Raw genomic sequence first — 21,537 nt, forward strand, 5'->3', positions numbered from 1 at the left:
ACCATTACCTCTTAATTCTCTCTTCCTTTACAATTGCATCTGACCTTGTACAACATTTCTTGATACAGTTTGTATGACAACTGCTACGGAAAGTAAGTTGGACCTCATAAATATCACTCCTCTTCTGAACATGACCACATTAGTTGTTTTTAGAGCCACTACTGTGGCACAGCATTCCACAAATTTATTGTTTTCAATGCAAAAGATTTATCTCCTTTGTCTTTTTATTAAACATTTGTTTATTTACAACCTGTAACCCTAAACTTTGAGATTTAACATTTAGCTGGTTTCTTTTAGCTACATTTGCTTTGTAGAGGGACACTCCCTAAAATAAATTTACCATTTTTCTAGTTTACCCTCTAATAAGCATTCTTACCCCAGTGTATTACAAAGAATTTTTAAAAGTATGCTTTTTTCCTTCCCCTATGATCCTATTTATGCCAGTGGTGACAGGTATGGATATGCCTCTTCATAGGTATCACAGGGATTTGCATTTCCATTCACCAGTGTTTTATGATCCAACATTCAACTACCCATGACTAAAGCAAACAGCTTATCAAAGCAATTGAGTGCTTCACTTTCATAAATGATGTCCTCCCCTCATTCAACTAAATATATTGTGGATCAAGCTAAGTGCTGTACTGCAGCTTTTTAAGTCAAGAGAAGGGAAGACACTGGGAAGTCCGAATTAAGAGAACACACCTGTATTAGGTTTCTTTTCTTCTAGAAAAGGAAGCGTTTTGATTTTAAAAATGTCTTACAATGAAATATTTAAAAGAAAATGCAGCTAGAAAAATAAGAACATGAATAACCTCTTCAAAATAAAGGAAAAGAATATGAAACATGGTGCAAGTCTATGCATATCAACTCCTAAAAAATATTACTGGTTTCATATGAATACCTACAATAGACAGATAGATCTATTGCCTATTATCTATCAACATCTGAGTGATGAGTTACAGAGCAAGACACAAAATGGTCATTTAATATTCATAGATTTTAAAATCATAAAGAACCGTTGTGATCATCTAGTTTGACCTCGTGCATAACACAGGCCAGAGAACCTCACCCTGTGATACCTGCTCAACAGCAATAACTTCTGGTTGAGCTAGAGCAGATCTTAGAGAAAGACATCCAATCCTGATTTAAAGCCTATGCCTATTTCTGGGACTGAGCGGGAAGAGGTGAGTGGCTGTTATTCCTGGCTAAGGAACAGTATCAACATTGAGGGCAGCCTTGTGCAATTGTATTCTTTGAAATATAGCCAATAGCATCTAGCTACTAAAGAGAGGAGGAGTTCTTTGTCAGTTGGCTCTGATCTAATTGTACAGGAATGAGACTTATTTTTTAATACATGCACCTCAACACAATGGGAGATGCATTTTTTAAAACAGGGAAAATAAGTAAATTATCATGGTAAGCCTCTATATCAAACAGGATTCCAACTCAGATATAAATTACGCTGTATCTCTCTTTCTTGCATTACATTCATACTGATATAGAAGAGCTTTGCTTTTATGTGCTAAAGAGTTACACTCCTCCAATCATTCAGACTGGCTCGGATAGGAGCGCTTTTCCCATGGAGTGAAACAGGCTTGCAGACCATAGACAAGGTCATGATAAATAACCAAGAAAAGAGTTGCGGGGGACGTGTTCAGTGGGGTGTCAACGGGATTTCTGTTAGGCCCAGTCTTATTAAATATCTTCATTAAGTATCAGCAAGCTACTGAAATTTGCACAGGATACTAAATTTGGAAGAGATGAGACTATCACTGGGGACAAAAACTTATTAGAGTGACCTAGAGAGGGAAGGAGCCAGGAAATAAAATGAGACTCAACTTCAACAAATTCTAATCTATGTCATGGAGAGGCACTCTTTTTGCAGCATTGTAAAAAAATTCCAACAAATACTTAATAGGAGTGAGGGCACTTGGAAAGTAGTAACACTGAAGTGAGACCTCGTGATAACACTGGGCAAAAAAATCCATATCTAAAAATTGCAAACTAATGTAATTTGGGGTTGCATATACAGAGGCATCATGTCAGGGAGAATGAAGGTGACAGTTCTCTGTATAGCATCAATGTCTCAATATCAGAAAGATATTGACAAATAGACGTGGTTCAGAGAAGAGCAACATTAATGACCATGGGGCTAGAGTAGAGGTGGGTAAACTATGGGCTGGCTAGCCCCTGGCCCCTGCCCCGCTGTTCCCCCTCCCCCGCAGCCTCAGCTCACCATGCCACCAGTGCTCTGTTCTGTCCGGGCAGCACAGCTGAGCAGCATGGTAAGGGTGCGGGGACCAGGAGGGTTGGATAAGGGGCATGGGATCCCGGGGGCAGTCAAAGAGCAGGAGGTGGTTGAATGGGTGGAGGTTCTGTGGGGGGGGCGGATGGGAGGGGGAACAGGGGGGTTGGACAGGGGGTGGGGTCCCAGGGGGGCCTGTCAGGGGGTGGGGGTGTGGATAGGGGTCAGGAGGGCAGTCAGGGGACAGGGAGGGTTGAATAGAGGGGTGGGGTCCCATGGGGTGGTTAGGGGTGGGGTTCCCATGAGGGGGTGGTCAGGGAACAAGGAGTGCGGGGGGTTGGATGGGTTGGGGTTTTGAGGGGGGCAGGCAGGAGGTGAGAATTGGAAGGGGGCAGATAGGGGGCAGGGGCCAGGCTGTTTGAGGAGGCACAGCCTTCCCTACCTGGCCCTCCATACAGTTTTGGAACCCCGACATGGCCCTCGGGCCAAAAAGTATGCCCACCCCTGGGCTAGAGGGATTTATAAGAAAGACATTAAAAGAATTAAGTGCATATAGTTTAGCCAAATGACTGTGACAAGGGGAAGTAAGGGAGGTGACTTCATAATCATCCAAGAATTTGAAGGGTGTAAACACTATGGACAATATAGATTGGGCAACACCTTATTCAACAAGTACTTCTCCACTGAACTCAATGGGCTTTTTTGTGGAGTAAGGGTCCTTGCATCAAATTGAGTTGGGTAGAATCTGAACCTAAGAATAAAGAGGAATGTGGAATCTCAGGGTCTATGGTGGGAAGCCCCCTGACTTGAATCATTTAAATCAGATGGAAATCCTGCTTTGGGAATAGGGAGGAAGAAGATCAGCCAATACATTTATTTCTAATTTTATGAAAGGATCTACACAATTGTTTTTTTTTGGAAATCAATCATCTTGACCTCATTAAAAACTAATATTTATACTATAGTAGCACCCAGAGACTCCTACGTTCTGCTAAGAAGTCTGGGACTGGAAGACAAACAATGGGCTTTACCATCGGACTCGGAAGTAAACTTTAGACCACCGAGAGGATTCTGAATGACTATTTTCCCTAGTGTAGTTTAACCTACATATAGCAGCACAGTTATTGGGATCTACGCAGTGCAAACCAACTCCAAAGAACTCGATCCCATTATTTTAAAACGAAGTTGTGTCTGTGATTGACCATCCTTCAAGCATAATGATAGCTTGGATGGGAGAAGAGGAGAATTATCTGTACTCTACTATTTCAGTAGGAGCTTACTTAAGAAGCTTCAGTTAACCACGATGCCAGAGAAACTCTGATGAAAAGGAACGCTTGCTTCATTTTTGCTTGCTACAGTTATTCAGATTTTTTTTAAATGGGTGGAGAGAAGGGAAAGGGTCTACACAATGGTGACAAATGATTATTTAGAAACATAACAGCTGGTTTGATTTATTAATCTTTGCACTTATTGCATGTTACAGTAGTGCCAAGAGGCTCCAATCAAGATGGGGGCCTCATTGTGCTAGGCACTGCACAAACACATAGTAAGAGACAGCCCCAACTCCAAGAGTTTACAAGATAAACAGACAATGTGTGCAAACTGAAACAGCCATAAAGATGTGAAGGGATTTGCTCAAAATCATGCAGCAGGTCAGCGGCAGAGCGGTACCCACATCTCCTGACTCCCAGTCCAGGGCCATATTCAGATTTAGAAGTTAAACTTTTTGGTCCATAATCTAACCAGTTTATGTTGATCAATCAGCGGGGCATCCTTATCAAGAAGAGAGGAATACACTTTTATGTTCCACCTTCCTTTTTTCCCCACTGCCAATGAAACTACCATTGAGTCCAGGATAGGAAGGAAAATTCCACTCCCAGCCATGGGACTTGATAAAAGTGGTTGGTTTGTGGCTTGGGTTTTAGGGTTTTTTGCCATCACAAGGACTGAGGCTTAAACTAGAGGTAACGAGCAAATTTCTAATAGGCTTTCGGCCATCCTCTCTATTGACATCACTGCCTGATGGTAACGATACAGGGACACACTGGCCAACAGAGGTAGTGGACAAAGGACCCACTTCACTATGGTACACAGATGTATCCCAGACACCTTCCCCGTCAGCATGCTTAGTGCATGACTGGTCAGCAGCATTACCACATGAAGTGATGATTTGCCAAAGTGGAGGATGAGGTGGAATAGAGGGGGAAACCCCAGTGCATACAGGAGGAGGACGAAGTAGTGCAGGCTTGGACAGCTCCATTTTCTGAGCAGAACTGTCAAGGAGGTGTGTTACCATCTCCAGTAGCAGGTGTCACTTCAGTGCGGAGCTGAAGGATGAACCATAGTCTGCTATGATGCTTTTACTATTTCATTGTCAGGCACTGCAATCTATTGTATCTCTCCTGCCCGAGGAGTTAATTTTAGAGAAGGAGCTTCTTGGCCTCAGCTGTTGCTTTTAGGACCATTATAAGAACCAAGAAAACAGCAACACTGCATAGGAAATCAGAATTCATCAAGTTATTAGCTATCATTTACTTGTGTCGGTGCCTAAAGCTTTGCCAGGCACCCCCCAGAACAGAAAGATCCCTGTCCCAAGAAGCTCATAAACTGAATTAGACAGGATGTAAGAAATAGATAACAAGACAGTAGGGAGGAGGCAGAGGCTAACTTCAATAAATGTATGTGATTGTGCAGCAAGGGCTAATTTATGGCATGAAGCACAGAGGGCCGCTATTATACTTTTCATGACTGAACTGATGCCTGGGTTGGTGAGTTTTTTGTCAGCAATCATGGCAGAAGTGGGCAGAAAGGAGTGGGACTGAACATGAGGAAAGAAGGCAACTTGCTGATCAAGGCATTCCAGGATTAAGGGCCAACATGGAAGGAAAGACAAAGACAGCGGTGGGAAAAGCAAACAACCTATTGGCAGAGTGGACGAGGGGTAACAGGAAAAGTCTGGGCAGCATTATGAACACAGATTAATTATGTACCTTTTAGCAAACCAGATGCTCCCCTTTACAGGAAGCGCTTAATGGATTAAATTATTATTTGTATTACTATAGCACCTAGAAGTCTGATTGTGCTAGATGCTGTACATACACCTAGGAAGAGAGTCCTGTGCTGTTTCCACAGCCCATCCACCACCTAGTTATTTACTGTACAGATATAACAATGGTAACTGCAGCATATCAAAGGTAGCTGAGACTGTATAGCTTTGTACCTACACATTCCCCAGAATCCTCTATGACCTTTGACTATTAATATTTTTTAAAAGTTGCTCAAGTGTTTTATTCAGGAACAGGCAATTCATATTATATATATAAACTACTTTCCTCACTTTAATATCTGTGTTAGTCTCAGACACAGGTTCCATTATAGATAAAATCAACACAGGGATGGATCACAAAGGTATCTGACAACTACCTGGATAACTCTGCAGCCTAAGGCAATGTGTGTCAAAAGGAGTTACTGTACATTTCACCAATAATGTCTGAAAAGAGGAAAGACTATATCTGGAAACAGCCCCTCTTAAATCTGAAGCTAGAACTTGCCTCAAGTGGAGAACAGAAAACTGTGCTCCTAGTGAAAGATAGCTAGATGGGAAGGAGGAACTGCAAGAGGGTTTTACTAGCACACACTCATATCAATCTGCATATGCTGGTTTTACTAAGTTGTTTCTCTACATCAGTGGTTTTCAACCTTTTTTCATTTGCGGGCCCCCTAAAAGTGTCAAATAGAGGTGCAGACCCCTTTGGAAATCTTGGACAATCTACAGACCCACAGGGGCCCATGGACCACAGGTTGAAAACCACTGCTCTAAACAGTTCAACAGCCGAGCAGGCAAACGTCTAAAGTCTATTTTGAATAATAGATTCCCCAACATGAGAAGCTGGAGAGCTGGCTAGTAGGTCACTGCTTACTTCAACAGCCAAACATAGGAATGGGAACGACAGGTAGAGGGTGTGCCATCAGAACTCCTAAAATGATACCTTTTGTATGCCATTAACTCTTTCAGATGGAACTGGGGGTTGTTACATTCTGCATTGCAAGGACACAACAACAAAAAATTGGTAACAGCCAAAGCTAAAACAGAAACCGAGCAGAAAATAGTCTGCTAACTGCAGGACAGAAGAAGGATGTCAAATGGATCCAGAATACTGCAACTGAATCCAATGCCCTGAATTGCAAATATTTTACTTTCACGGTTGAAGCTACACATTTAATTAAAAGCAGTCTTGATAATTAAGGCTTCCAACCAATCCCCTCATCCACAGCCCTGCTGGCTAAGTAGATCTTCATTCTTCCAAAGATATTGAGAGGGAGAAATGGGGCTGTACTTTTTGGCTGCCTTGAGGGCTGCAATGCTTGAGTAGGTCTGAGGAAAGAGACCAGGTGGAATTCAGTACGCCAAATGCTGTACTCTAACTAAGCCCCAGGGCCACAGAGGAGTGCTTAGGGAGGAAGACTGAACCTTGTAAACAGAAATGGATCGTTGCAGGGAATGGCATAGTTGGAAATTATATTTATTTCTCCATTTATGTAGTGCACCCATCACAACACTCCAGGCATGCACAGTGATGAGGAAGGTTGTGACAACTAACGCACTTACCAGATTCTGAAGTTACCATGTTCGGCAAATGTAACCTCAACATTTCCCTGCCAAGTCAGGGAAAAATATGTTCCAAACAACTTAGCAGAAGCAAGGTACATGAGGACTTTTTAGCATTGTATCCCCAGGAGTATAACGCTGGAGAAGTTAACCTTGTAGAGAAGGTAGAAAGGAGCAAATATAATTGCTTCATTTCATGCCCTTTGAACAACCTTTGGATTCTGATATTTTTGCCAGGAAGAATAATGAAAGTCAAACTAATTAAGCATTGGACATGCCCACAGTACAGAGCATGAAAATCTCAGAAGCCTGACAAGTTGGTAGGAAGCACTCAGCTCAGAGCTTAGGTTTCACGCTGTCATTTAGGGAGCAATCGTGATGGTGCAAAAAACTGGTCACTTTAAAAAAAAAGATTATTCGTTCAGCTATGAAGTGGGAATTGTGAAAGAAGTCAACCTTTGGGGCCAGGTGAGGAGACACAGGATATGGGGGGGGATGGACAGAGTGGGTCACAGACTGAGGATCAGAAGGGCTTATGATAAGGGAGGACAGCCTGGGCACAGGAGCTAGCAGGGTGACAGCACTGAACCAGGGGCTGAATTGGAATGAGCGTGCAGGGCCACATGGCGACAGGGGGTGCAGGAGAACAGAGGGAGGAGGTGGCAAAGGGACACCTGTGGACAGGGGCCGATGTGCTTGACTGAATAGGAGAGGCTAGGGGTCAGACAGGGTCTGCCGGGGGGGGGAAGGCTCCCAACTCCCTAACAATCCCTCCCTCCTCCCCCCGCAAAAAAAACCTTGTTCCATACTTCTCCCACCAACACACAGCAACCCTCTAAGTTCACTCCCAGGCTCCTTCCCAGCAATTATTTCCTTCTCCCTCATCTCCTCCATTACCCTTGACTCCCCGAAGCCTTTGCACTGCTTCTGAGGGGTGCGGGAAATACATTTCTGTATTGTAGTTTAAATGAATTATTACTCACAGTTCTGTATTAATACGCCTAGTAAGGAATCTATTTCTCAAAAAAACATTTCCTGGAACTTTTTTGTTGTCTGTATTGTTACAGACATACTTGCTGACAAGGATTTTGAAATAAATTAGCAAACTAATTTAAACTGATGGGATTATTTTGTGTTATTTTGACAAATAAAAGATGCAGAATTTTAAAATATTGTGCACAGAATTTTTAATTTTTTGGCACAGAATTCCCTCAGGAGTAACTTTTTAGATTCACCAGAGAGACTGGAACCTTTACGAGTTCACTCTGAATTACAATGGCAAACTAGCACATCCCAAAAGCGGACCCACAGCATTCTGTTGGCTACTATACTGCTGCCCAGGCAGTATGGGTTTTCCATGTGACTAATCAGTATAAAGAAAGCTTTTCTTAGAATAATGCATTCCTAGCCATTTCACAGCCATGCGTACCCTGTCCCATTTTGGGTTTCACACAAATAGTTCCCAAACCCACATAACTAGTTTGAACATAACGTCTCTCATTTTCAGCCACGGGGATGTGGCAAAAAGGGGCAGAAGCAGCACTACAAATCTTTTCTCATCAGTTTACCACCTACTGCTCCATGCTGGAGTCAGAGGTGTGTCTACTCCCCTGAAGAGGTGGTGGAATCTCCATTCTTAGAGGTTTTTAAGGCCCGGCTTGACAAAACCCTGGCTGGGATGATTTAATTGGTGTTGATCCTGCTTTGAGTAGGGGGCTGGACTAGATGACCTCCTGAGGTCTAACCCTAATCATCTATGATTCTGTGTGACAAGCTGGTGCCAGGACAGACATCCCCTCGAGGCTCATTGGCCCAGCCAAATCTAGAACATCCCAATGGACCCCACTAGCTAACTCTAGAGTCAAGACACTGTGGAGCTAGGATGACACTACACTAACATACTATCCACTGTGACTGACACCAGGCACTGAAGCATCCATTCTTCACTATTGTCTTCATGAATCATAGTGGCAAAGGAATCTGAAGTGCTGATTGTGAAAGATGCCCAATGATTATGCCACAGCTGTCAATAGGCTAAGAAACATCTCTTCCAGCATGGAATCCACTAGATCAGTGTTTCTCAACCAAGGGGTTGCAACCCCCTGGGGCTCACAGTATGGGTTTGGGGGGATCGTAAGCAGGGCCGACATTAGGGTGTAGGAAGCGGGACATTTGCCCAGGTCCCACACCACAGGGAGCCTACCAAAGCTAATTTACATGTTTTGCCCGAGTCCTGAGCTTAAGGTAGGGGTTCGCAATTTTTTCTAGTGGGGGGGGTCAAGATTTTTAAGTTCAAAGGGGATCACCAGCACAAAAAGGTTGAGAAACACTGCACTAAAACACAAACAGTAGGCCTGCCAATTTATTGGCCAACACATAATGCCTCCTCCCAATTGCAGATAGCAGTCCATGCCAATCAAAACAATTATCTGCCTATTTCACAGACAAGATCACCTAAAGTCTGGATGACCTCTCCGGATCCCAGGAACTGATGGTCACACATTAGACAGACACTAGAATACCTTCCTTCCCAGGATCCACATGCAACAAGTATTCCTTCAAGTTACTGAAGGAGGCATCAGTCACTTCATGCAATGCCATCCTATTTCCATCCTGACTGGTGAAATCTAACCAAAAATGCTAAAGCCCTCTGCTATCATCTCCTTTGAAGACAGCCTGCCTCCTTGAAGCAGACAGCCGGTCCAATACTCAAGAAAGAGTACTTTGATGAAATTCACCTTGCCAACCAGCATCCAATGTCAGATTTCTCAAGTTTGAACAAAGTAATTAAGAAGTACAGCTTAAAGCCACCTCCAGCAATTCCTGGCCTTGCCAATACCTCGGACCCTTCCAAGTCTAGTTTTAGACAAGGATATGGCAGACATCACACAGGCTGCACCATTAGACAAATTAGACTAATGGCTGCACCATTAGAGAACAGCCATTGAACAGACTGTCTCATGCTAGTAGAGGCTTGTCTACACAGCAAGTTAGTGTGCAGCAAGCTAGGCTGTGAATCTACAGCGCACCAGCTTGCCATGCACTAACTCACCGTGTGGACCCTGCTACTGCGCACTAAAAAGGTCCATAGTGCACTTTGACATACCTCCATTTGAAAATGTGTGGTAGCAGGGTCCGCACAGAAAATTAGTGTGCGGCAAGCTAGTGTGCTGTAGATTTACACCCTGGCTTGCCACGCACTAACTCACTGTGTAAACAAGTGCTTGAGTTCTCAGCAGCATTTCACAATGTTCACCAGGAGATACTTGGCTGAGTGGAAGCACATGGATCTGGCTCCCATCCTTACTTACAGACTGACTGCACAGGGTTGTAATGGGAAGCTGCCTGTTGAACTTGAGAGCACTCCCATATGGAGCAGTAATGGAGAGGATGAACCTTGACATATACATGAGACTACTGAAGGGTAGGGTGAGGGGGTTGTGCAGATAAAAACACAGTAATGCAAGGGCAGAATGGACTAGAGAAAGGAACAATGGTCTTGTAGTTAAGACACTGGACTGGAATTCAGGTGATTGAGTTCAATTCCCAGCTCCGCACTGCTAGCTTTGTGACTTGCTCAATATCACAACCTGTCTGTGCCTCAATTAGCCCCCTGTAAAAGGCAGAGAACGCTTCCTTTTCTTGCTCTTCATCTTGTCTGTTTAGAACGTAAGCTTTTCACGGCAAGGACTGGCTCTTGCTGTGTGTCTGTACACGACAGTTCCCAGTCTTGTCTGAAGACTCTAGGCACCCCATAACACAAACAAATAATGGCAATACGATGCTGCAGTGCCACACCACAGATTGAACACCTGGAGATTATTCTTGTGTATTTGGTGACTCTGCTGCCGCCATCAAAGAAAATAACGATTGGCGAGAGAGACAGTGGAGTTGGAATTGGTGATCCGCTATTTCTGTCCCAGGAGGGAGTGGCAGCAACTGGCTTGTATTTGTGCAGCATACTGAAGATCTAAAGGTTTGTACAAATGCTAACTGACACTATTCTCCATCAGTCCAGTTTGTGACAGAGATGTACATATATAATACTGTAGCAAAGTATTTATATTAAATGATTGTATACAGTGATTCACTTTGCGCTACAATATCTCGGTCATGAACACACTAGATGCAGTGATTGCATCATTAGTTATTTGTGTTCCAAAAGTGCCCACGTGCTAGCTGCTGTCTACACACAGTCCCGTCCCAAAGTGTAGGTTAATATGGCACTTGGCAATGTGCACAGTAATTTTTCACACAGCCATGGACTTGACAACCAGTTCTATTCAGAGGGAGACAATGGCAGGACACAGGGCTTCTCCCCTACTCTTTTTGAAAAGTATCATGGGATCTGTAGTTTTCACTCGATTCAATTTAACACCTTATCTAAAAAACTGCAATCCGTAGAACTATGCTACAATATCACCAAAGCTTAAGTCTGGGATTTGAACCCATGACCTTCTGATCCAGAGGTCAGGATACTACCATCTTATTTAATATTTGCATACAGTGCCAGATTGCAGATGTGCCTGGATTTTTTAGCATCTAAACCACACTATATACAAGTATATTCAAGCGCACAAGTACTCTTGCAGACACACTCCAGCATTTACAACAATTATTTGTGCTGATTCCATCTTCTTTAAATACACAGTTCTGTCTAGGTGAAGATATAAATGCCTCTGTACATACATACTAGAACAAACAGGTTGTGTGTACTTTTAATTACACCAATACACAGATGGACCTCTCTGTAACAGTGTGCAAGACATACTGTACTCCACTGTACTGGGCTACTGCCTAACCCTCCTCCCACCGCCTTCTCTAGATCACGATACAAGAGTGCTCCACAGCATCAGCAAACAATAACTTGCAAATCCATTGTATTTGCTATATTCCCAAATCTGCCTCCAGGATTTATAGAAACTCGTGAAGCTCTCAGTCAGAAAATGGTTTCAAGACAAGTCAGCATTCAGAACCTGTTTACACAATAATCTAAAATGAATTTCCATCATAGGAAGATTTCCTTCAAATTGTGCAGTTGTTGGTTTTGGGTTCTCTATAACAATGTACACGTGAAATCATTAACTTCATCTGTTGCTTTAAATTATTTCATCAATGATTAACAAATGTTAAGCAATCAGCAATTTTTTTTAAGCAAGGAGCTCTCTCTCTCTCTCTTTAAACTAACGTCCTTACTTCTGCGAGTTGCTGCGAGGATCCTTGCCAGATCTAGCCAGTTTAAACATTTATGCATTAATTTTCAAGGTCACTGCTGAAATATGTAATTTTCTCCTTTAGTATGTTATTTCAAAATGCACAGCATTATTAAATACTATGGGGTGGGAGAAGTAAAGCAAACAGTACCAAAAAAAGTTCAATCAAAAAATATCTAAGCTAAAATGCTCGTGGTAAAAAGGACATTTCCTCAGAAAATTTAAATATAATTATCTGGACATCATCTTTTGTTTGCACTGTTACATAAACACAGACAAATGACAGTAAAAGCTTCTCTGCCTTGTACAGAATCCCCTTCGATCTTCTAGCAAAAATGTGGTTTGCCTGGAAACAGCTGAGGTCTTCAGTGAAGGATACCAGCGTTTAAGCTGGAGGGGGTGTGGAGTGGAGGCAGAAATTCTGAAGGCTGGGGAAGCAGATTTGTTACTAGCTCACAATAACCAAAAAAAGCACATTTTGGAGGCTTAAAGATATCAGACCGCTCTCCTTACCTGAGAGATTTCCAGCTAGACAAGTCTGTTTTCAGGCTGAGCAGCAACCAGATGACTAACATGCTGTTGTGAAGCTCTCTCTCCTGCTCTCTCCCTTTCTCTGTTCCATGTGCTCCTGGATGTTTGCAATACATTCAGCGTGTGTATTCTCCAGCACATGCTGCTGCCATGACAGGCGAAGGATTCTGAGCCAGCTCTCCCTCTTGATTCCCACACCAGCTGACTGATAATTAAACTAAACACATACAGCCAGAGCCACTCGAACGTGGCGACTTTTCTGGGATCACCAGTGCCACCTGACAGACTCCGCCAAACACACACAGTGGCAGGACAGATTCAGAACATTACTTAAGTCAGGTTTGCAATTCAATTACATTCAAAGAATCAAGTGAGCCATAAATGCTCTGAGATACATTTGACTTTCACCAAGAAAAGAGGGCACACACAAAAAAACTCTCTCTGAAAGCGGCCAAAGCAAACTACTTACCACCTGCATAATGCTTAGAATTCCAACTAGCAAACAGCTTTTTATCTAGCTAAATACATCTATGGTCCCCCATGACCATAGGATCTCAGTGCTCTATAAACACCTGGTGTGACACAAAAGAATTACCCCCATTTTAGAGATGGAGAAATTGAGGTACAGAGAAATAAAGCGATTTGCCCAAGGTCACACAGGAAGCCCAAGGTAGAGCTGTCTCCTGAATCCCAATTTAGTACAATAGCCATTATGTAAAGCCTATACCAGCAATCTCTCCCACACATCTAAAGTGTTAAAAAGATTAATCATTTCTTTATTTAATAATAACCAGATTTTTATTTAATTGTTTAGGAGAGGGACTTCTTTAAACTTATATTTGAACTTAAAAATACCTCCTTTAATGGCTAAGCTTATTATACTTTATAGTAAAAGAGGGTGTGATCCTTATTTTTAATGACCGCGGTATCACCTAGAAGCCCCAATTAGGGATCAGGACACTTACATAATAAAAGATAGCCCCTGCCCAAACAGCTTACATGCACCCTGAAAAATGAGTTCAGTGCAAATGTTGGGTGTGCAGGGAACAGCAAGACTGGGCAGCTAAATAAACTGGAACCACTTCAGTCAGTTCAGTATGCTCAATCAACTATTCTTCATAGTGACCAAGTTTGTGAAGGCCTTACACTCCACTCAACAGCATTTCTCTGTTTGTCTGTAGCATGATAATTTTTAAATGCCGCATGAGATCAACTCCAAAATTTCAGAGAATGTTCTAGGTATCAATGGACAGAACCCTGTTGATTTTCAGGAAAAACAGAAAGACCCAAAGAGGGGAAATAGGGGGTACATGAAGCCCCTGACAGCTCTTCAGCACAGCCACAAGCATCTGTGCAATTGTCTACAGGTCAAAATGTTCAATGACACCCACACAAACATGCCAGCATAACAGTACACCAGCTCAACTCTGCTCATCCACCCAACAGAATTTAACATGTTGACACTGAGGTCTGGTCTACACTACCGAGTTAGGTCGACGCAAGGCAGCTTATGTTGACCAAACTATAGAAGTGTCTACACTTAAATTTCTCTCCCACTGACATAACCGCCCTGCTACGCCGATTTAACTCCACCTCCACGAGTGGTGTAGTCAAGGTTGATGGGTAGTTAGGTCGATGCAGTGTCAGCGTAGACTCTCATTGCTTATGTCAGCTGTTACTGTCTTTCAGGTGCCATCCCACAATGCCCCACACTGACAATACAATCGATACAAGCACTCCTAGTGAGGACACACACTACTGACACCAGAAGCAAAGTGTGAACATCCACAAACAGCTGTGGCAGCTGTATGCCAATTTAAGTTAGGTGGACTTAATTTTGTAGTGTAGACATGGCCCCAGAATGACTTACCTTCCAAACAAAAAGAATAATAATGGTGGGGATAAGGGGGAATGGGTATGGTGCACAAAGCCCCAGTTGGGAGAGGAGGGAGAGGAGAATGGTATGGGTGGAAGGAATAATGAAAAGCATGGAGAACCCCTGGAAGGGGGAGATTGGTGAACCTGGTATGGGGTGACGAGGAATGCAGAACATGGGGAACAGTAGCACACGGGGAGGCCCTACCCAGGGGGGATGATAGAGGGATCTGGAAATGGTGAGGGGACACAGAACCCCTAGTGGTGGGAGTGACTAGGGAATCTGGTAGGGGAGTCACTGGCATGGGAGGAATGGCACGCATGGAGGAAGGGGGAATAAGAGCTAACACAGGGGAAGAGAATGGAAGAGTCTGGTTTGGGAGCAGGGTAGAATGGGGGGCACACAGAACCTGTGGCGGAGGGACACGGGGAGAACTGTAGGAGTCCATGACAAAGAGGGAGATGAAAGGATGACACACAAGGTGTTTGGGTGGGGGGAAATGGAGGGATGAAAGGAGCCTCTGGTGCATACAATATGCTCGGCCTATACAAGCTACGAAGCATGCAATGCCCAGGCACCCACACAGCTGTTATCAAAACACAATGGCAAAGTGCATGCTGTTGACCCCTCTAATGGCTTACCCACTAAGGGATAACTGTCTACTATTGCTACTACGTAACAGATTTCTACCACTTGAATGAAGAGTAAGTCAGTGCTGTGGTGCTGACCGCCCTGGATTCAAGTTCTGTTGGTGACCCATAGGGTGAAGAATTGGTGTCATTTCACTATAGTAGGGGGTCAACACATGGACTGTACAGGTCTGGAGGTTATTTTCATAGAATTATAGGGTTGGAAGGGACGTTGAGAGGTCATCAAGGACAGTCCCTTGCACTGAATAGTGCAAATAAAATTCAATAGAAAAATCGTACAGAGCCCAGGCTATAGAATGGTTGCTGATATTATCAAGATCTCTGTATTTTCAGTTTAGTGACTGTGGTAGAACTGGAATATCTAGCTACGATTTACCCCACCAGGATAGCATCTGAATAGCTCATTCTGGATTTCCAAAGAGGGGCTCTCCCTTGTTGTCTCTTTTTTGTTTAATGCTTGAGATAGAAAGACTCACTTTCATACTTTCTTCCAAAAGACAAAAGATAGAACTGTCCCCAGTGAGTCAGATAACGCAGCCTAAAGGGATAAAAATAGCAGAAGGAGTGAGAAATAAAGCAGCAAGGGAGAAGGGAGGTTTTCATCAAATGTGAAATGATTGCATCAGTGGAGTGAGAGATACAGGAAGGCTGTCCCAGATAGCAGGATCTGCAGAAAAGAAAACTCTTGCACCACTCTTGTGACTGCATTACACAAAAGAAAACAGAAGCAGCCAGTGCTAAATTAAAAGAAGAAAAGAGGTGGGGGGAGAGAGAAGGTGTGGTGGCAGCTGGAGCAAAGTCAATGGAGAGAGAGAGAGAGAGAGAGAGAGAGAGAGAGAGAGAGAAAAAAACCTCCTCCTCATTATTTAAGTGGATCCTATCATAAATCATGTCTAGTGGGGCTATTTTTAAAGGAGGGTGGATGAACACATTCCTCTTTATTCACATGAAAGGGCAAGCAACATTGTTCTCCACAAGGTAGTGTCTGCAGACCTTGGACTTAGAGAAGGGAGTTGCAATAGTCAAGTAGAAAAGAGATAAGCATGGATGAGGATTTTAGCAAAGATGGAGCTCAGGCAGTGACGCTCCTGGATAACATTGTGGGGGTGATGAAAGATGAGTTAGAAGACCCAGGAGACTGAAGAAGTTGTTCAAGATCAAGGAGAATACCAAGGTTACAGAAAACAGAAATAAATGGAAGGGAAGTCTTAGTTGAAAAAGATAGAAGAGAGTGACAGAGCTGTATAAGACTCTCAGCCACTCTCTCAAACTGGAATTAATTTGGCCAGACAAGGAGACTGTTCTCTCAACACCTTTGGAAGAGGCTACCACAAACAAGTGCAGGTTCACCACTTCAAACTCTGCATGGACAAGCAAGGCCCCAGTTTGATAACCTTCAGAGAACAGAGGTTTTTTTTCCCCAAAGAAAAGGATAAGGGGAGAGATTTCAGTTTTCTGTTCACTATAGGCCTTGGAATCTTCTTTTAAAGATGTTTAATTTGCATGTTGCAGTTCTGAAACACATCCATGTCCCTATAGAAATTGACATATGCATAATATAAATTGGAAAAATAGAAATATGATAAGTTTGGGTAGTTTGCCAAACAAACTCTACCCCTTCAGCAGTTTAATTTTTTTCATGATTCGGGCAGCAAATGTGCCCTTTTTGTAACTGTCTGGGCCCTGCAATGAATTTGATTATAGTTGGTATGATAGATGAATGATTAGTAGATGTATGGGATGCCATGTCACAGAATAATGCTTTCTGGGGCACTTTCAGCAATTCAGGTAACATAGCAGCATCTGCCTCTTTAGCAATAGAGCATTTCACTGGAGTAGGAACGTTAATCTGGGTGTACAACCAAATTCCAATTTGGGTAGATTATATGATGGCTACCCAACATTCCCCTGCAATTTCAACCAAAGATGTTTTTTCCTTCCACTCATAATACCCCTGAAAAAAGGGGGGTGGGGTGGTCTTTAGTTTGTTCTACCCCAGAGATTATTATATTTCAGTGGTGAGCAAGTGATTCCTGACAGTTGACATCCACTTTGTACAGGGGTCCGAGATCCTTCAGTATCATTTGGGGGGACTGGAGAAGGAGAGAGCCCACACAATACCTAAAGAGGAAATAAACCCCAGTAGAAATGGATCATCCAACACAGAGAGTTAAACAAGGCTGGACTGGTAAAGAAGAATTTGCAGAAGCTACAGAACTGTTGTAAGCCTCTCCAGTTTCATTTTCTATCTCTTTCTCCGGAACATGATGATTAATCATCAGGACTGGGGAAAATCCAGGGAGCGGAGGGGAGTGATTTCCCACCTCTTGCACTTGTGCCCCAACACTCACCTGATACTTATCCATCACCCATACTGCTAATAAAATATTGATAAAGAAGGGACAAAGACTACCAGTCACCTAGAATAAAGCCTCCAGTTTAGAACTGTCCATGAACGGGTGGGTGCCCCCAACACTCACCTAGTGTCATCACACTCCCTCACACTATGGGTCATCTACCTAGTTGTATTCATTTTTAAAGTGAGCTGCAAAGCAATGATGGAAACTGAGGCCCTTTCTACATTGAGGAAAAATTCACACCAGTATAATAAATTACATGGTATCATTACACCAGTGTGAACTTCTAGTACATTTCTACGGCAGTGGTACAATTGCTGCAGCTCTCTCCAGAATCCCCAATTTAGTACACTACATTGTTGTGTTATACCAGTACAAATGTTTTAATGCAGACAGGTCCCGATATCTGGCCTACACTAGAGACTGATATCGATACAACTACGTCACTCAGAAGTGCGAAAAATCCACCCCCCCAAGCGACACAGTTATACTGACCTAACTCCACATGTAGACAGTGCTATGTTGGTGGGAGAGCTTCTCCCATTGACATAGCTACTGCCTCTCAGAGAGGTGGATTAACTATGCCAACAGGAGAGCTCTCTCCCCTCAGTGTAGAGCATCTTCATGAAAGCACTGTAGTGGCACAGTTGCACCAACACAGTGTTTTCAATGTAAACCTGCATCACAGGGGGGTTTTGCTGAGATGCCCCACTGAATAGGCTGTGGGGCACATTCAGTGCACAAAGAAGTTTTAACCATCTTTAAAGATTTTTCCCTCTTGAATCTTCCCACTCAAAAACTCACTGGTGTTACCTGAATTGCTGAAAGTGCCCCAGAAAGCATTATTCTGTGACATGGCATCCCATACAATCCATGTTATTTTATTAGACTTTCAGTGTTTGAGATGTTGTGCTCTAGGATATTGTCTATGAACCCAGAACTATGAAGAAGCTATCAGAAAGGGGAAAAAAGGAATGTCAGGAAATAAGTGAGCTGTAGCTCACGAAAGCTTATGCTCAAATAAATTTGTTAGTCTCTAAGGTGCCACAAGTACTCCTTTTCTTTTTGCGAATATAGACTAACACGGCTGCTACTCTGAAACCTGTTAGTTAAAGCTTGTTGTTCTCCAGAATGTTCCCACTTCCTGGTTAGCTAAAGGAGTCAGCACAGAGATTAAGGTTTATATCAGTCTTCATTTATAAATGCTGCTCCCCTTTAAGAAAGGAGGTGTTTCTTTGCAGCTCCGAACAAATGAGAGCTCTGACTTTCATTATTATATTCACTGAGGTAGCAACTCGAGATCCTGATCAAGCATTGGGGCCCTATTGTGCCAGGCACTGTATAAACATAATGAATAACAGTATGCCCCAAAGATTTTACAATTCAAGTTTAAAACAAGGAGTTGCATAGATGAATACAACAAACAGATGAGGGAGCACATGCTAACAGCGAGATGGTTTTTCATGAGAATGGACAAATCCAACATTTTAAAGTCACAGTTAAAGGCCTGACTCTCTGCTGCCTTGTGAAGCGGTATACAAAGTGGCTGTAAAACGTTACCAAAATCAGAAGTCCCCATTCACAGCAGTGCAGTGTTTTACAATCATTTCTCAGTGAATATAAAAAAGTGAACAAATGTGTCATACAGGGAAGAGCAATTCATTTTAAGATTCGTTCCAGAGTAACAATCTCACTGGTTGTTTGTGCCAGGTGAGAACATTTAAAAAAACACATGGTTAGACTTCACAGTGTCTCTTTAAAGACTAAGATGACTAAAAGGGCCTTAGAAGATGCATATGTTCTATCTAGGAAGGGAAAGCTAGGGTTTGCTTTTCAAAGGCACTGACAACCTTACAATGAGCACCTAGCAGAATATGAAAAACCTAGCCAGAAAAGCCAGTTCAAGGATAGAAAGCACCTTCATGATAAATGGAGGCATGGAAAAAGTTCTCCAGATCCTGGAATTGCTCGACTGAAAACCTAACTACAGCCAGCATCTTGAGGCAAATGTTTCTTATTAAGAAGGAAAACTCATCTTGCTTTCCTATATAAAGAAAGAACTGGGGGGAGGGAAGGGACCATCTAACTTTTGAAGTCATACTTCATAAATATGGCACAACAGGTCCCTTACTGTATAAAGAACTTGATCCTGTGGGACACCCAAGGTCTGTGCTACCGGATACAAGAGACTGGCAAAGTCATCACAGACATTGGGACCCCAGCCTCTGACTCCAGGAGACATCACGTATTTCATCAGAATCATCCACTGAGCCCACTAGGTGGTTTCACGGTTCCTATTTTATAGCTTCTCCCTACCTTAGCTCTGATTAGGTCAGTTATCAAATTACAAATATTTACTACTCCACCCATCAGGGAAACTTACTCTCCAACACATGGAAAAACAATGATCTGCCCAGTAACTTACCACCCCTTGCTTCTCAGCAGTTCTGGACACTTCAAGTGGCCTTGTGTTGTCGCCTTGCATGTGTACACACAGATACAAATAGAAATCCATTAATTTCCCAACTGCCTGCCTCACTCATGCTAACAAATAAAATACTGCAGTGCAAAAGGCATGTGGGTTACACAAGCAGAAGTCTGGGATTGCTGTTAGTTATTTTGTAGATGTGGGAGGAATTATGTAATAAGGAAGCAGGAGCCAAGTGTGCAACGAGAAAGGAGCAACACTGGTGTCAAAGCAGGACACTGCAGGAAGAAGGGACAACCCTCTTCAGAGTTCAGAGTAGCAGCCGTGTTAGTCTGTATTCGCAAAAAGAAAAGGATGCATCCGATGAAGTGAGCTGTAGCTTACGAAAGCTTATGCTCAAATAAATTTGTTAGTCTCTAAGGTGCCACAAGTACTCTTTTCCCCTTCAGAGTGAAGCGTCTAGTGCTGGATTTCAACACCTGGGAACGGGAGGAAAAATTCTGCCATGGTCATAAAAAAAGACCCTATCTTTGGGAATATTTTCAAGAAATTTCTGTATCTCTGGGTAAAAAAGGAACATGTACCAAACAAACAATATCACAAAATGATGCTAGCCCTGAGTGTCAGAATGAAACAACAATATGAAAAATGCTGCTCAGAAGGCAATGACTTTGAAGATAGTGACGTGGACACATTTGAAAAACTTAGATCAATTGGTTAGTCAACTCATTACGGACTGTCTTCCATGTTTTACTATATGAGTAAATGATAACTTCAATTATTGTCATAAATTTGTGGTTTGGTGGATTACTTATGAATATCAAAATGTGTGTGTTCAAAATATAATTGTTATGATTACTGTGGAAGTATTTATCAATTACATTTTTACTGTTACTACTGAACTTCTGGAATAATTTTTATTGCTCAATATAATCAAATATCCTAGACAAAGATTTCCTATTTAAATGTAGTTTTATTAGGCATTTATGAACTTTAACATTTAAAAACACTTTCAAGCTGTTTGGTATGCTGCTAGAGATAAAGGTTTACACAGATTTTGATAATCATGTATTAGTTATTTTCCCCCATATGATTGGGTTTGGAATAAATTATATCATTTAAACAATGGTACAAACCGCTGCAGTAAGAGGAATCTTTCATTTACTGTCTCTCTCTCTCTTTTTTTAAAGCCACTCACTGAGAAATACTCAGTGGCAGTGACTTTTTTTTTTTAAATCATTTTCTTTAGGGTCCAGCTTACATATAAGAAGTTATGAACATCCATCATCTGCAATGTGAAACACTTCAGAGTCATTTGCTGGTACCACCTCCACCAGCACTGCAACTAAACATACGTCAGACAGTAAATACCTTCATCTCCCCTCCCACCCTGCCAAAAAGCCTTCATCCTCCAGTAAAGTCACAGATGAGCTCATAATCAGGACCAGCAAATTTCAACAAGGCTCCACAGATAAAAAGATTGTTTGGTTCATTTATGCAACAAATTCTCTCTTTCATCTTACTCAGAACAAACTTTTCATTGACAGGGTTCAATCACTAAAACTAGACTCCTCTCCACTCAACAGAGCAGACATTGCTGAAAATTGCCAGTTATGAGTGTATGAGAG

The 21,537-nt window shown here is 42.5% G+C and overlaps 1 protein-coding gene across 17 annotated transcripts in view; it reads right to left on the minus strand.

Annotated features, from left to right (window-relative positions):
• The window catches only part of NCOA1 (nuclear receptor coactivator 1), a 360,042-nt gene that overhangs the window by 173,542 nt on the left and 164,963 nt on the right, over nucleotides 1–21,537 (minus strand). Inside the window, exon 1 of one of the 17 annotated variants that reach the window (XM_043510051.1) lies at nucleotides 12,581–12,706. The exons of the other annotated variants lie outside the window; for them this stretch is intronic. The gene's annotated coding sequence lies outside the window, so the exon portion shown is untranslated. Of the gene's footprint in view, nucleotides 1–12,580; nucleotides 12,707–21,537 lie in introns of those variants that run through there. 17 annotated transcript variants of the gene reach the window in all.

This window comes from Dermochelys coriacea, chromosome 3 (assembly GCF_009764565.3).
Source record: "Dermochelys coriacea isolate rDerCor1 chromosome 3, rDerCor1.pri.v4, whole genome shotgun sequence".
Lineage (NCBI taxonomy): Eukaryota > Metazoa > Chordata > Testudines > Dermochelyidae > Dermochelys > Dermochelys coriacea.